We start from the raw sequence: 17,441 nt of genomic DNA, 5'->3' as shown, positions 1-17,441 counted from the left end.
AAATACACCACCTCCTTTAAAAGTTAAGAGCGATTTGAACACTTAAAATCAGCATTTAGGCTAATCGATACCATTTTGAACACCTTCTTAGCATACAAGTAAACACTCTTGCCGGTGTTGGAAAACGTCTCCTCCCTTCCTTACAGCACCACTGCAGGGAGATAACCCTGGGAGGCTGCGGGACGAGGTCGTACGCAATCAGAATCTACGCTTACGGATCCACCACAACAGCTACAGCCCTTGCGCTGCTGCTGCTGCTGCTTTGCATCTTGCTCGTTTGGTGAATAAAGCTGAAAGTGAAGTGGAAAACTCCAAAGAGCAAAAGGAAAAATAAAGAATAAATCTCAATCATTCACTTTACACTAAAAAGGCGTGCCCATGTTTATATACGTCCAATAAAAATACTTATACTGTAAAAGTATTTCATTTTCCTTTCCCATTACCTTAACTTGCACAGCTCTGAATACATACCATTAAATTATCTCTCTCCAAAGTACACAGTTATAATGGGACTAGGGGTTTTTGTGCGTGTTACAGAACGCGGAGGGACACCTGGCCAGCTGAGCTGCCCAAGAGAGGTGCTACTGAACTGCCAGGGAAACGCACCATTGAAAGCCAGACAGAAAGAAAGTACTTCAGAGCACTCCGTCAAAACATCAGGAAAAAAAACCCATAACATTCAGTTGCCTCTCTTTTTAAACGTTGAGAAAAATACCTAACTGCTTACATACACCTAACAAATCAAATACTACAGCTATTTGGCAGTTAGTTTAAACAATGCAAGTCAATTTGTAAAATCCCCAGGGCTGCAATACCTCAGACTACCAAAAAGGACTGGCGGGTTTCCTAATGCTTTTGGCAGTACTGAAGCAGGCAGAGCAACACGTTTTCATGTTATCTCGACTGTTACAACTGAGAAACCAAAGACCAGTGATGCCACCAACTTTAGGAAGATGGGCTGTGCTTGGGTCTTTGGAAGGAAATTGACTTTTTTTTTTTTTTTTCTCTTTTTTTAAAAGAGAGTGAAAAGTCTCGTTACTGATGACTTCTACTGTCAAGTCGATCACCTCTGAAGATCCACTCTGATGGGAAGTTCCTAAAACAAAATCTCTTTGAGAGAGAAAGACTTCCATTTTGGAAAATCTCTTTCCAACTGAAGTCAAAATTACGCACTGTAGGTTCAAGGAAAAAATACATTACTGAAGCAGTAACTCATCAAAAACACCTCAGGACTCACTGTCACTAGTTACAAGGCTGCTAATGCTTCCTGGGAAAGCCTGGAAAACACACAGATGCGACGCCCGTTTTGTCCTGTTTTGTCCACGTCTCTTCTTTGACCTTGATTGCTTTTAGTACAGATGCTAATTATCTCCGTAACGTTTTTGAGTACTACTAGAAGATATTTAAAAAAAAATCATTGACTGTAAAAGCATAAAGCTTTTATCATGAAAACAAAGGCTGTTTCTTCTGAACAGCTGAACTCTTACGAACAGTTCCTTCCCTCTTTTAGGACAAAATTATTTTCACAGTATCATTTACTAGCAAGCACAGAGCAACAGAAGATTATGCTTTCAGGAAGAGAAAATAAACTGCGGGAAGTAAACTTTGTATAGGTGTAACATGCTCCGGAACAGAACTTATTTTTAGTATTTCTGTTAAAATATTTCATGTAAAAAAAAGTAGAAGGAGAGTTGGCACACTCTCAACGTTAAAGTCCGTACCGCAAGTACCTTTGGAAAAATGCAGACACACATCGTAGGCGTACCTTGTACTTGCAGGCCACTACGGAATCTTTCCATCCGTCTCGTACCGTCACGGCAGAAGAAAGGGCAACCACGGCGAAACGGTGCCAGCTGACATCCAGCTGAGAGAAGATAAAAAAACATTAGCACAAAGCTGGGTAGGAACCCAAAGCTGCCCTTTTTTTTTGTGAAGGTTTGTGAAGACAGTACGACTGAGCGGAGGAAAAAGTATTTTTGCGTCATCTACGGTACAGTTGTTGACACAGGCCACTAGAGCTTTTGCATTTTTCAGACAACCGCGCCCTTTTTTTTTTCCTTTCTTTTTTTGACTCATCGGCAACTTTACTTTCACTAGAACTCACTTTCCTAGATACACGCAGGTGACAGACATAGAGACCTACCTACATTTTCTCAAGCCTTAGTATAGCCGAGGCTTCATCACCCTATACGTCCCAAGTTGAGTATTTTTGCTAAAGAGCACAGCAACACATCTGTCCTTGTGAACTGCCTCGTTGCAAAAAAGGAATCATTTTTTCCAGGCCGTTGCTCCGAACGGGCAAGATCTTTTAAAACCGCAGTTGTGCCACCAAACCCGCTCAGGGTCCCTCCTAGCTTTTGACCGCCCTGAGATTTAACAGGCACACGCTCCATTCCATCTTCCAACAGCAAAAATACGCTAACGCTCTCGGACCCAGAGCGCAACCCTACGGATGTCCACGCACACAGCCTGCCGTTTTGATGAGGAGCCACCCAGCATCCCTGCGAGCACAGCTGCACGCGCCAGATCGGTTTCCCCTACGCCGCGAGTTACCGGTTTCGGTGAACGTAGTTTCTGACGCTTTAAACCGAAAACCGTATCTCGACGCTTCGCCACAGCAGAAACGACCCATCGCCAGAACGCGACAAAAACGCAGTAACACCAATTGCAAACCCACAGCAGCAACAGCTCCAGAAATATTTAGACCAGGAACAAGGGAGAAAAACAAAACAGCTTCATCTCACGCACAGGGGAGCGGCAGGCAGAGAAAAGGGTCGGCATTCTGAGCCCTTACAGAAAACGGGCATTCTCCTTCCGTTCCTCAGCCCGTCCGTGAAGGTCTAAATACCGCAACACTACTACGGCAACGTCGAGAGTAGGGAACAGCAGCCCTGCCGCCGGACTTGCCGCTGACCCATGCTATTTACGTAGCAGGACGCGTAAGCAGAGGGACGCGTTTTGCCACACGCAGCCCTGAACTTCCTGAAAATTTACGTTTACCAAAAAAGCCATTTGGAACATATTGCCAAACAACATTCGGCAAGAAAGCTTTGATGCGTTTGACACACGCAAGTTTTTGGTCACTTGCTATTTGCTTCCTGTTGCTGCTGCTGTTCTTCCTTCAGAAATTCTACTCGTCGCCCAGTTATTCACTACTGGTTCAAGCATTTGCCTTCCTGGTATTACCAGCACATTCACAGAGGCAAGTAACTTAATTGCTCTTCTACAGTTATCCAAACGACAATTACAGCCATGAAAGAGAAGGAGAGGTCAGGCAGCAGAAGAGCTCTGCAGGCTGGCACCAGTCAATATTGCACTCTCTAAAACCAAACAACAACAAAACAAAACCGTGACCCTGTATCCTTCTTTTTTTTTTTTTTTTTTCCTTCTTCTTTCAGAGCTCATCCCTGCCTCAGCATTTTGTCTTGTCAGAGCACGAAGCGCAGGTGATCCGTACCCTGACGACTTCTGCGTGTGATGAATGCCTGTTCAGAAATAGTCCAGATCTGCAAGACTGGTGTCATTTCTATGGTTTTAATCATCATAACTCACATTTTATTTACTCACGCATTTGTGAGGAAACTAATTAACTTTTAGACACTGCCTCTCCTTTTTTTGGGGGGGTGGGGGGGGGTGGGTGGAAATGTGTTAGAGACTGAAAAACATTACAATTCAGAGCTCCCAACCACGAGGGAGCGGTGGAGAAATCAATGAAAGCAAAGACCAACAGCAGCAACGTCAACTGGAAGTTGGCTTTCATTCCGATCACGTACTTAAGCGACTCTCCTTGCAAGTCTATGCCTCGGTCCTAGGAATGACTAGTCCCTTTTTGGAAGGACAAACTTTTTCACTTAAAAGTCCTAGACTGAAGACTCCGCTGAACGGAATGGGGATTGTCCCACGGGACAACATGCCGTCAACACTCTTAATGGGGAAGGAAAAAAAAAAAAACCCAAATAAAAATCAAGTTTAAGTACCAGTTCCCATCACGTTTCACTCATTACATTTCTACTGGCATCTAGGTGCTCAAAAATGAACTACAGGGATACCACATATTCCTAAAAATTCAGTTATACATAAAAAAGTAAAAGGCTATTTCCAACTTGCCCATAAAAATCAGTATGAACAGAGAGAAGAGAAACACTCGACCCTGAAGAAGCTAACAGGCAGCTCTGAATTTACCAGACAGGAAATTTCATTCTTTCCCCTGAAACAAAAACACATCAAGGGACCAGTTCAGGAACAGGGCGCGATCTGTTAACAGCAATTTTTCCATCGTCTTTTCTGCACTAGCAGCAAATTTGCCTTCCCTGTGGGTTTAACGTGGAGCACCTGTAGTGCCCTCGAACTCGCAAGTGTTTCTCTCCGCCCCCCCAGCCCGATACGTGCGATTACCTGAGCAGCAAGCGGAATTAACCAGGCAGGATTTTCTTCGTGCGACGCGGAAGGTGACACTGGGAGAAGAGGAGACAAAGAAATGAACCTGCTTGTCACACCCAGCCAACGGTGAAAAGGCAGGGGAGGATTCTGCCGGAAGGGCTCTGCACCCCAGGAGCTCCCGCCGGCCGGTTTCTCTCCCCTTTGCCCGGTACCGAGGGGATGACGACACCTCGCGCGCGTCCCCTCGCGGGGGGGGCTGCCCCAGGTGAGCCGGGGGACCCCCACCTCGCTTCTGCCCGCGGGAACGGACCGGGAGAGACACTCCACGCAGAGAGAGGAGCGTGGCGTGGATTGCATGCCCGAGGGAAGAGGCCGGGCTCCCCGCTGGCAGAAGGACAACTCGCCTCCCTGCTGCTCGGAGCTGCTTGCTGCGGACAGCCCTGCCTGCGCCCGGCCGCTCTTCGGCCGTGCTGGGAGCGCGGTCCGGCCGACAGACGCCCCAGCGAAAAGACGCTCCAGCTAATCGCGCCTCCTGCTCGTTACAGCTGCAGGTACTTTTGCCTCTGGCTAATGCACGCTCCAGACAGCGGACACCCCGCCTCGTTCCAGCTCCCGCTTGCTACAGTTCTGGCTCCTTGAAGCCCCAGCTCCGCACTGAAGCTCCGGCTGACTTCAGCTGCTTCTCCTTACAAGCTCCAGCTATGTGCAACGGTCTGGGCTTTCCATGAGGTTATCTATCAACTGCTGTCAAAACTGGAGCGTTAGGATTAAACATCAGAGTTACACGCCAAGTAAATATCCATTAGTTTGGGCGATTAATTACTTGACGACTATTCTGAGCGGCGCAGAAAGAAGAGCTGGACTCAAAGAGGGCATGTGGGGTCTGAAAAGCACCTTTCCCCCCCCGCAGACCATCACAGATGTTGAGTTCGGCCTGCTGCGTGCCGGCCTCCCGAACTTCGGCGTCCGACACAACCAGACCCCCATCTCCGGGGAGGGACCACGCACCCTGCCTGCCCCCCGCTTCCCCCCGCAGCCCCCAACACCCTCCCACCCGCCTGCAAAACCAGCCAAGCCGGCTCCCGCTTTTGGCCCCCACACCAGCTGACTCGGGGCCCATTTGGGAGCCAAAAAACCCGGCCGCTGAGCCTGTTCTCAAGGCCCAAACACGCAGGGCCGGACCTCTGTTTCTGGGCCCAAAGCTGCGCAGCTCGGTCTGTTTCCGAGCCCCCAAATCAGCCACGCGAGCCTGTTGTCAAGCCCCAGGAACGGAAAACTTGTTCTCCATTTCTGACCCTGCAGTGCCCACGGGCGACGCCGAGCATAGCCACCCCACAGCCCTGCACCCCCGGGGCCCCACACGTAGTTTCGGGGAGTGCTCGGGACCTGCGGAGGGCCCGGCCCCACGCCTCTGCGGGGCAGCCCCAGCACAGGCAGGGCGTCGCTTCACGATTGCCGTTTCAGGCTTTATTTCCCCGCCACCAGCGGCACGGCCAGGCCCCCACCCCAAACCCCCCAGCCGAAGCACCCCCGCGGGTAGCCGGGCCAAGCCACCCGGAAAACAAGAAAACCAAAGAGGGAACAAGACAGAGACCGTGGGGAAAGGCAAGGAGAAGGACACAGAAACAGAGAGAGCGCGGGAGGGATAGGGAGCAGGACAGAGAGATGGAGCAAGAAAGGAAAAAAGGACGGGAGGCAGAACCAAGGGAAAGAGAGACAAGGATGGGGAGCAGGACAAAGGGACGGAAGAGGAAAAAAAAAATAGCAACGGGCTGCAGGACAGAGATGAAGGGATTCAATAGACACAGGGAGCATGACAGAAGGACAGAGAGGAGACAGACAAAAGGGACAAAGAGCAGGCCAGCATCGGAGGGGAAAAAACCAACTGCGATGGGCAGTGGGAGAGAGATACGGAAAAAGAAAAAAATACTGAGGAACAGAAAAAAGAAAGAAGCGACAGCTAGCTGGACAGGGGGACACAGTTAGAAAGGGCGGGAGAGGGAACGGGGCAGAGAAAGACAGACAGAAAAGGTAGCGAAAGAAAGCAAGGCAGAGGGACAGCAAACAGGGCGGGGGGGGGAAGGGACAGGGGTCTGGACAGAGGTGGAGAAATAAGCAGCAGGGACAGAGAAAAAGAGACAGAAAGAGGGACAGGGAACATGGCAGAGAAGGAAAAATCAGGACAGCGGCAGGACGGAGATCAAAAACTGGGACGGTCCTCAGGACAGAGAGGAATACGAATACGAGCAGGGAGCGGGACAAAGGGATACAGCGAGAAACGACGGGACAGGAAGCAAGACAGCGCGACAGACAAGAACAATGACAACGAGAGAGAGAGAGCGTGCGCGTGAGAAGCACAGGGGGTTGGGAAATTTAGAAAGAGAGGTATCAGGAGCCCTGCAGAGAGAGGGAGGGTGAATTAAAAAAGGGGCAGGAAGCAGCACAAAGGGTCACAGAGAGTAAGAGATGAACAGGAAGGAGGACGGGGACAGCGAGATCCAGAATGACAAAAATAAACAGCAACGGCGAGCAAGACAAAGGGATAGAGACAGAAACAGAAAGTAGGAAGAAGAGAGATAGGAAGGCAGGGACACAGAGCGACACGTACAGGTACGGAGAGGAAAAGAACACTAGGGGAACAGGCCAGAGAAATTGGGAGGCGGGGAAAGAGGCGGATGCAGATCAGGACAAGGAGATGGAAAAGGAAAAAACAGCGACTGGCTGCAGGACAAAGACGGGGCGGGGGGGGGGGGGCGGGGAGAGGGAGAGGGAGCAGGACAAGAACGCAGAGAGAAAAAGAAAGGGGGGCAGGCGAAGGAAAGGGTGGGGGGAAGAGGGAGCAGGACAAGAGAATAGACAGAAGAGGAGAGGTACAGGGAAGCAAAATAAAAATAATAAAAAACAAACAAACAAACAAAAAAGTCACAGCAGCAAGAGAAAGCGAGGGGGTCAGGAGAGGGGGAGGGAGGGAGGGACCGGGAGGCACAAGAGGAGCGACAGGGCCCCGGAGGCCCAGGACTCACCACAGCTCTCGCTCTTGGAGCTGCCAGGAGACCTTGCCAGTGCAGACGCTTCTTTCTCCTTCTCTCCTCCCTTCCTCTTCTGTAACTCCAGTCGCTTGGCTCTCCTCCACATAACGGAACACGCGAGCGTCTCGCGGCTCTTACGAGATGAGGCCTCCTAGACACATAGCCTCGCTCGCTCGCTCACTACGTGGCCGTACCGCGCTGCTGGTCATGCATACAGACCCTGGCAGCCTGACCTGCTGCGGACTACGAGGAGGGATCCTCCCACACCCAGAGAGGCAGGCTCTCTCTTGCCTGCAGCGGGAGGCAGCTGCCAGCCAGATGGCCTTCCGTTTCTTCTTCTTTACTTTTCTGTGGCCTCTCCAGCTTCAGCAGCTCCCGTCCACAGCCAGCAAGCGCTCCGCCTGTCCCTCTGTGCTCCCGCGCCACGAGGAGAGGGAGGCCAGGCAGAGACAGCCCACACGAGCCTGAGGCTGCTGCAGTCAACGGCATCCCCGGGGACGAACGGACAACCGCACTCACAGCGTGGCCTCTGGGAGAGGGAAAGAGGCAGCAGTGACCGTTATTACTGTAGCTCGACCCTGGCCAGAGCCCCTCCTTCCGCAGGGGCTTCCGCAGACGCCGCTCGTTCCCCGCGCCGCTGCTAACGGCACCCACGTTCAGGGAGACTCGAGAACATGGGAGGGCCAGCTTGCTGCCCTCACGACAGGGCTCGGGGGCTGCCTGCGGCTACAGCACAGGCTTCAGGGGAGGGGCTGGAGCTGGGGGCAGCCGCACGGGCCGAGCGGGGCCGGGGGAAGGCGCCGGGGGAGCTCCGGCGACTCGGGGAGGCGCCCGCTGGCCGCGCCTGGGGGGTGCCCGCCTCCGTCCCCTCTTCCCTTCTATCGGCTCTCGGGGAACTGCCTGGCGCTGCCCTGGCCCGGCTCGCCTCCGGCGGACCGGGAGCCTGCCGCGGCGGCCGCTTTGCAGCTTCCCGTCCCGCCAGCGCCCGGCGGCCAGCGGGCAGGAGGCACCCCCCCGCCCCCGCCCCTGCCCCTGCCCCTGCCCCTGCCCCCGCCGGAGGGGATCGCTCGCCTCACCCGCGGTCCCGGCGCTCGCCCGCTGCCGCCCAGACCCGCGCCCTGCGCGCCACCACGCTGCACCCGGACACCGCGCATGCGCCGGAGGGGCCGGAGCCGACGAGCGAACGCCGGGCTGCCCCACGCGCAGGACGGCACATGCGCCCGGGTCGCGCGTCCGCACGGCTGGTCGGGGAGCGGGTGCAGCGGGAAGCCCGCGGAAAACCACACGAAACCGGCAACGCTCCTGCGTCTGACCTGGTCGGACTCCGGGGGCCGCGGCGGCAGCAAGGACTACGCCGCGCCCGAAAGCCACGCTGCCGCCCGGCCGCCGAGTCCGCGAAAACTACAGCTCCCGGCATGCCCCGGGAGGCAGCCCGCCCTGCTGCCTGACCCCGAGGGGAAGCCGCTTCCGTTTCCGCCCACCCCCACGCCGGCGCAGCCGCAGTTCCCGCCGAGCCCCCAGCGCCGCTCCGGGCAGCTCCGGCGCGCTTTCGCCGCCCGGCTCCGGCACGGCGCGGCGCGGCACCCCCCCGCCCGGCTCCGGCTCCGGGCAGCGGCCGCCGCCGCCGCTCCGTGCGTCCCACACAGACCCCGCCGTCCTCCTCGGGGCTTTCCCCGGAACCCGCCGGCCGGCTGCGCAGCCCCGCCACGGGGCCCGGTGAGCACCCCCCCCCGCGCGCGCACGTGGTCCCAGCCGCCCTGCGCCCCCCCCCCCCCTCGCGCGCACTTGCTCCCAGCCCCCCTGTGAGCCCCCCCCCCGCGCGCACTTGCTCCCAGCCGCCCTGTGAGCGCACCCCCCCCCCCCGCGCGCACGTGGTCCCAGCCGCCCTGCGCCCCCCCCCCCCTCGCGCGCACTTGCTCCCAGCCCCCCTGTGAGCCCTCCCCCCCGCGCGCACTTGCTCCCAGCCGCCCTGTGAGCCCACCCCCCCCCCCCCCCGCGCGCACGTGGTCCCAGCCCCCTGTGAGCCCCCAGGGCTCCCCCCCGGCCTCTGCACCGGCGGCCCCCACCTCCCCCGGGCCACCCCCGCCTCCGACGTTCGCCGTCCGAGGGGCGCCCGGCCCCGCTCACCTTCTCCCGAGGGGCAGCCGCAGCCCGGCCACCGCTCCGCTCCGCTCCTGCCTCGGCTCCCACCGGCCCCGCCCCGGCCCCTCCCCCGGCAGCCCCCCCTTTCCAGGGAGGGGACGGCCCCAGCAGCCTCACTGCCCGCACCTGCGGCTCCTCCAGCCCCGGCCCGCAGCTGGGGGACCGAAACCCGGAACAAAACTTCTCAACACCCATGGGAAGTTAAGCAGCAGGCACTTCCTCGATTGAATGAAAGGTGGCAAGAGTCATCTCATTTGGAAGGGGTGTTAACTGGGGTCAAAATACAGATTTGAATACCCATCTTATTTTAGTTCTAAGACTTGGCGATTGCCAGGTATCATCTTTTCCATTTACCCGGGTCCACCAGCGAGGCCACAAGGGAGATTTCTTCCAGAGAGAGGAGAGAGTTATTAAGGCTGAAGTCCACGATTTGCCTTTCTCCTTCATGAAAAGGTGAGTGGATCATATATCATCACTAGTCACCCAAACAGTTAACCCTGAACTTTTCACCTGTCCTTTAATACAGTCAACTCCAAGCTAAATGTTTTCCGTTATTAAGAGGCGACCAAAGATCATGTAAAATATTATTATACTTTCTACAAACACATCCCCATCTGAGAGCTTTAGCTACTAGAGAAAGTCGTTGGAGTTTGGGGTCAGAGGAGCTGCAAGTATAAACCTTCATTCAGCTCTGTTTAGGATGTGTGATTTTTCTCTGGTTGTCTAAACCAGTCTAAATTTCCATAGACGGTCCCGACTCTGGGTGGCTCTGACAAGGATCCTGGAACTCCAGGAAATTCTAAACATCGTTTTATATTTTAAATATGATCCCAAGTTCCTTCCTGCACTTGTCGCTACGGTTTTGGCAACTGACAGCCCCAAGGGCTGCCTGTACAAGTTTCTCCCGAAGGGCGAGTAAATTAATTCTTTTGTCCATGAGGTGGATGGTTTGGTAATGTTATAATTCACAACGCTCTAATTCCTTCTTTCAAATTTAAAAAAAATAATTGCCTTTTAAATCCATCCCATTTAATTTGCTAAAATGATTCTCATTGTTCTGCATCTTTTCTCAAGTTTTGGTTAAATTCAATGTCAGTATTCTCCACGGAACTAGATTTTCATCTGACTTTGGAATCGGAAGGCAGGCTGTTACTGAGGTTCAATTTTGTGTCTTTACAAAACTTTGAATCAGTTACAAAACTAGATTTTTGGTTTTTTAAACCAAATTACAAAAACGGTTAATATCAAGATTAACACAGCTCAAACAATAATTGTTTCATTTTGTTTATCTCATGTTTGGAACCCCTCGAAAAAAAATACATACACCCTCTAAACACACAAAAAGATTATTGCCCTCGACAATATTCCTAATAGCAACCCCAATAGTATAAACTTTACACAGCTGTTTTCCCAAACAGATAATGTGAAACTTACTTATAGATTTTCAGTTTTAAAGGGCCAGTTTCTTTAGACTTCCAATTTCTTGTTGGTGCTTTCTTTATTCTTGAATAATGAAGCCAAGGTTCTTCTCCCAGACCTTTACCGCTCTAAGGGTTGTTAAAATGACTCGATACGGTCCTTTCCACTTCTCAGTGATTTTACATACATTCAATCTCCTGGTCGGAAGGGATGCGCTGCTACGTCCAATTCTAAGGGTCCAGCTGTGGAGACATACTGACAAAGTTCTTGAAAAGAATTGCTTAAAGAAATCGTAACACCTTTTAAAAACCTATCTCCAAAGGCACTCAAGATACTCAGAACATAGGACTCTTGATATGGTCTTTCATAAAACATTTCATAATGACTTAAATTTTCTTTCTCTTCTGGCTATACTCTGGTTCTTAATAGAGCCATGGGTAATGCTTTAACCCACGTGAGGAGTGAGGTTTCCTGACAAATTTTACTCGACTGTTGCTTAAGGGTATAGTTCATTCTCTCTCTCTCTCTCCCCCCCCCTCCCTCTCCCCCCCCCCCCCCCCCCCCCCGCTTGTGGTCTGTATGGGGTGTGATAGTCTCAATCTATAGATAATACTTTGCTCAGCTTGTCTCCTAATCTTTGCTATAAAATGAGGGCCATTGTCAGATGACATTCTTACAGGCACCCCACATTTTGGTATTATCTCTTTGAGCAAGACTTTGACTACTTCCCTTGCTTTCTCGGTGCGACAAGGGAAAGCCTCGGGCCACCCAGTAAAGATATCAACTAAAACTAGGATAGATCCTTCTTTTCAAGGCAATTCTATAAAGTCAATTTGCTAATATTCTCCTAAAAAATTTCCTTATTTCATAATCCCAAAGATGATCTTATTACTGATTCGGGGACATTTTTATATATAAGTTTCACATCCGCTTCTAATTGTTTAAACAATCTTTGTCGTATTTCACTTTCTGTTCCCCGATATACTTTGTGATGTTCAGCTCGGGCAATTTCTCTTATTATTGTGGGTGGGACTATTATTTGACCTGTCGGTGTTACAGCCTATCCTGTTTCATTTTGTTAGCCTGCAATCTAATAATTAATTCTTCATCTTTTTCGTTATAATTTGGAGTTTCTTTAGGCAATTTTATACTTTTCTCTGGAACTAGTGCTAGGATGCCTTTTTCCGCAGCCTCTAGCAGCTTTATCGGCCAGTCGGTTACCTGCGTTCGGACCGGTCTTACCTAACTGATGTGCTTTACAGTGCATTATCGTGACTGCTGTTGGTTTTTGAATGGTTTCTAACAATTTCAGTATTTGTTCTGCGTGCTGAATGGTGGTTCCTTGCGCGGGCAACGGTCCTCTTTCTCTCCGTATCGCTCCATGCGCACGTACTACTCCAAAAGCATACTTTGAGTCTGTCCAAAAGTGTTGACTCGCTTTCCTTGACTTAGTTCCAGAGCTCGAATGAGAGCTATCAATTCAGCCTTTTGGGCAGATATCGTCGAAGGCAAAGTTGGCAACACAATTACCTCCTCAGTAGTTATTGTCTATCTTGATAAACGTTTTCCTTCACAGATGGAACCGCTTCCGTCGGCATACAGTTCCCAATCTGTTTCTTCTAGCGGCACATCTCAGAGATCCAGTCAGCTGGAGTAAACTCTTTCGATTGTCTGCAAGCAGTCACGTTCCAGTTCTCCTCCTTTAACTTGATCGGTTGTTGAAAACGCAACAGGGTTAACGGTGGTAGTAGTGTTTAGGTAAACATCATCTTGTTCCAGCCACACCACTTGGTATTTCAGCATCCTGCTAGGGGATACCCAATGCCCCCCTCTCTGTTTTAGCACAACAGTTATCATATGGGAAACGTACAGTAATCCTTTGTCCTCTAATCCTTTGTCCTCAGGTGAACTTACGAGCTTCCTGGATCAGTAGCACAGTTGCAGCGACGGCTCTCGGACGACCAGAGCATCCCAGACTCACATTACCTAATCGCTTCGAGAAGTAGGCCACAGCTCGCCCACTTGGCCCTACGTATTGGGCCAGGATACCCAGAGCTATACCTCTTCTTTCACGAGCAAAAAGTTCAAGTGTCTTCTTTGTGAGATCTGGCAGGCCTAGGGCTGGCACCCCTCTTACAGCCTGTTTCAGTTCTTGGAAAGTAGCTTTCTCGGCATCGGTCCAATCCATCGTTTGAGGTTTTGAGCTGCTCCTATAAAGGTCGGGCCAGCAAGCCACAATTTATAATCTACAGGTGACACCACTCGACCATTCCCCGCAACGCTCGTCATTAATTTTTTTCGTCTTAGGTTCGGGGAGACGACAAATTGCCTCTTTTCTCCCAGTTCCCAATTGTCTCTGTCCTTTTAGGATTTTAAAACTCATTTAAATAAGTTTCTTCTTTCTGGGTTATTTGGGTTTTTTTCTTTTGACGCTCGATATCCACCGATTCCCCAAAAGTTCAAAAAGTTAATAGTTAGCTTTGTGCATTGTTCTTCCGTCTCAGCTACAATTAACAGATCATCCATATATTTCAGCAAGATTTCTTGATTATTTTCTTTCTTCCAAATCTCTAATTCTCGTGCCAATTGATTTCCAAAAATGGTAAGACTATTCTTAAAGCCTTGAGGCAAGACTGTCCGCGTATATTGTGTTTTTCTCCCAGTCTCAGGATTTTCCCATTCCAAAGCAAAAACCTCTTGACTACTGGGATCCAAGGGAATACGGAAAAAGGCATCTTTTCGGTCTAACACTGTGAACCATTCTTGTTTCTCCGTTAGGGTTGCTAACAAAGTATGAGGATTTGCTACTACCGGATGAATATCTTGTACTATTTGATTTATTGCTCTGAGGAGGTCTTGAACTAATCTACCATCTTTTTCATTAGCCTTTTAACAGGCAAGATCGGGGTGTTATATCTGGATTCGCATTCTATTAACAATTTGTATCTTAAAAATGTTTGTATTACCATTGCTAACCCTTTCCGACTTTCCGGTCTTAGGGGGTATTGTTTAATTCTTACCGGATTCCATCCTGGCTTTAAATCAACTCTCACAGGTTCTGCTTTTTGGATTTACCAGGAACTTCCCAGTCCAGACGATTGGAATTACAGCATTAGACTTTGACTGGTATAATCTTCTGCTTTCGGTAACCATCCTGTTAACAACAAAGCCACTGCTTCGATACGTTTAGTTTCTGGAATTGAAGTTTTAATCTCTCCATTTTTTAATTTAACTTCTGCCTCTAAGTTCTCAAATAGATCTCTCCTTAACAGGGTTTTAGGAGAATCTGGCACATACAAAAACTGCTGAGTGACCCATTGCTTTCCTAATTTCATTGTTAAAGATTTAAAGAAGGGTCTAGTTTCTCGTTCACTTGTTGCACCGACACCGCCAATTTCTTCAAAACTTAACTCTCCCTCTAAGGTATTTAAAACTGAAAAGGTGACTCTAGTGTCAATTCAAATTCCATTTTCTGTTCTCCCGGTTTAGCTGTAACCAGAGGTTCTGCTGGGAGACTCCCCTCCGGTCCCCGTCAGATACGTTCACTTAAAAAGAACAAATCTACCTATGGCACTTTATTCCATTTACTCTCTCTCTCCTACAAAACAACAGTAATTGCAATATAGTATTGTAACTCAAAGTTCTGTTTGTTTACCATTTTTCCTGCAATTCACCCCAATGTGCCAATAAACGTCCCAACGGTGATGGTTTTGGTAACTTTTCATCAGCGGTTCCATTTCCTGCACTCTTATTCTTAAACAATTTTGCTGATGCCTTTATACTTCTATACATTCAAATACCAAATACCAAACAAATGCAAATGACAGTTGTCCCAAATAATACACAAAGTCCAACCCAGCAATAGCTTTCGCTTATGACTTACGGGCAGACGCCTAGGCTTCCACTGCAGACGGGTACCCTCCAAGCCCCAACCCTGCGAAGCTTTCGCCGCGCCTCACGGGCAGGCTTTCCAAACAAATTCCAAAGCAGCGGCGCCTTACCTTTTTTTCCAGGGAACGCTGCGAGGAGCTTTGCGAGTCGAGGGTGACGGTTCTCCCCGAGAATACCTCGGTGCCGGCCGGAGTTCGATCGACACTCGATCTCGTCCAGTCTCACTCGCAAGGTCCCATCTGGGTCGCCAAAACCGTTCCCGAAATCCGGAATAAAACTCCTTAACACCAACCTGAAGTTAAGCAGCGGGCACTTTGTTTATCGCAGCGCTGGGGACACGGGGGATCGCTCCTCCAAAGGCGTGTCCCGCTTAGTATCAAAATCCATCAGTTTTTACAGACTTTTCCTGTCAGGTCATTGTTACCTAAGCTCCTTCCGTAAAAATGCATACTATGCTCGTTCTTAAATTTAACCTTTATAATGATCGGTCCTTTGATTATATAACCTTATCAATATTCTTATTTAAAAACAATCATTGGTCAGTTACACTTAGCTCTGCTGACTGGCATCTTCGATCCTCAAATGGAGATGGGAAGGGTAAGGGGGTTTCCAAGCAGCAAACTGGCGTCCCCGACGGTTTCCTTAGTTTCCTGAAACAGAAGGTAGGAGAACCAGTAACTTCCTGGTGAGGTTTCTAGGGTTAGCTCTTTCAAACTTTAACAATACTAAGGTTCCTAGAGTCACGCGTAACACAGCTCCTCCTAAAGTTTCTATGGCTACGTTTCAAACTTAACGATCCTATACGTTATGCTTCACAATTTTACTTCTTAATCAAACCTAACTCTTCTATGTGATTAAATTTTGATTTCTTTACCGGAATATTTGCAACAGCTGGAGCCCAGCAGGAACAGGGGGGACACGGCCCGACCCCCCCAGCGCCTCACCTCCTCCTCCCCTGGGCTCCCTCACGGCCCCTCCACTCGTGCAAAGGGAGCGCAAACGCAGCCCGGAGGGCAAAGGGGACGGGCGGCCAGCGTTTATTCAGTCAGTCGCGTGCCTATCGAGTCCTGCCAGCGAGTCTGCTCTGGGGCTCGGGGCGCCCCCCGGCGCTCCCTCTGCCCCTCGGACACCTCTGATAGCCTATTTCCATACATTCTGTATGGCACGTCTAAATATTGGGATGGTTTTAATATTTTGTACCAGCTGTGGAAACTGGTTTGCTGCTAGGTGACTGCAAAAGTGAGACTTGGTAAATAATTATTAGAAATCTTACACTAACACTACGATTGAAACAATAGACAAAAGTATAGCCAAGCAATCGACTAGCAGAGGTAGGTACTCCTAAGTTTTGCAGTTCTTTGCTCTTATGACTAGATGTTCCTGTACGCTGGATGAGAACAATGCTGAAACTGACCACGTGTGATTGAACCTGCGTTAAGCTTCAAGATCAAAGAACAAGGACAAGAATAAAGACTTCGAGGACAGCCAGCAAGAACTTCAGATGGGTCGGTGGTTGCAAAAGCAGCCCTTCGTCTCAAATGGATCCTTCATTGCACGTGATCGGACGTAGGCAGTACTATGATAATCGGTTGCCGTCGTTTTTATGTATATGTATACTAATCTGATTAACATGCAATTAGTTATTCTGTATAACCTGTTTGTGCTAAAGCTGTGGCATGCACGCTAGGTGGAACTATCCCCCGTGCAGCCAGCGCTGCAATGAAGAATGCCTGCTTTCTAAAACTCCAAAACGAGTCTTAGGGAGTTTCTTCGACTGGCTTTTCAGTATCAGGGGTACAAGGGAGGAAAGGAAAAAAAAAAAAAAAAAAAGGCAGCGGTGTGGGAAAGAGAGGGGACCAGGGGAAGGGGCAGGGAGGGACCAGAACGCGGAAGAGGGGAGACAGGGCCCCGAGGGCCCGGGGCTCACCACAGCTCTTGGCACTGCCAGGAGAATTTGCCAGTTGAGACGCTTCTTTCTGCTCCTCTCCCGCTCCCCTCCTCTTCTGTAACTCCGGCGGCGCGGCCGTCCTCCCCTTAGGAGAACACGCGTCTCATAGGTCTTGCGAGACGAGGCCTCCTAGGCACGGAGCCTCGCTCGCTCGCACACTACGTGGCCGTACCGCACCGTCGGTGCCGCATCCGGACCCTGCGGTGCACCTCGGCGGTCTGACCTGCTGCGGACTACGAAGAGGGATCCTTCCACACGCGGAGAGGCAGGCTCTCTCTTGCCTGCAGCGGGAGGCAGCTGCCGGCCGGCCAGCCTTCCATTTCTTCTTCTCTACCTTTCTCTGGCCTCTCCAGCTTCAGCCGCAGCAGCTCCTGCCCGCAGCCGGTAAGCGCCCCGCCTGTCCCTTTGTGCTCCCGCGCCGCGAGGAGAGGGAGGCCGGGCAGAGACAGCCCGTGCGAGCTTTCCTTGCCGGCGGCGTTTCCTTACCGGGAGGAAGCAACGAGCGCGGCGGCACCTCCCGCCGGTGCCGCATTACCGTTACCGTCGGACGGCACGTGCAGGACCGCGGCAGCCGCGCGCACTCGCAGCCTCCGAGCTGCAGTACCGAACATTGGTCGCGGGGTGGCAGCGGC

At 51.0% G+C, this 17,441-nt stretch overlaps 1 long non-coding RNA gene across 3 annotated transcripts; it reads left to right on the top strand.

The window, feature by feature from the left end:
* The first annotated feature begins 8,940 nt into the window (after positions 1-8,940).
* LOC142039662 (uncharacterized) lies at positions 8,941-16,599 on the top strand. 3 transcript variants are annotated; one of them, XR_012653007.1, is made up of 3 exons: positions 8,941-9,125; positions 9,886-10,004; positions 16,236-16,599. It is a non-coding gene; the product is annotated as an uncharacterized LOC142039662 (long non-coding RNA). The 3 variants fall into 3 exon arrangements; XR_012653005.1 differs by lacking the exon at positions 16,236-16,599 and adding an exon at positions 14,984-15,146; XR_012653006.1 differs by lacking the exon at positions 16,236-16,599 and adding an exon at positions 14,984-15,146 and having other exon boundaries at positions 9,863-10,004.
* The last annotated feature ends 842 nt before the right edge of the window (positions 16,600-17,441 follow it).

This window comes from Buteo buteo, chromosome 15 (genome assembly GCF_964188355.1).
Source record: "Buteo buteo chromosome 15, bButBut1.hap1.1, whole genome shotgun sequence".
NCBI classification, from domain to species: domain Eukaryota; kingdom Metazoa; phylum Chordata; class Aves; order Accipitriformes; family Accipitridae; genus Buteo; species Buteo buteo.
This window is presented reverse-complemented; position numbering and strand designations above follow the sequence as displayed.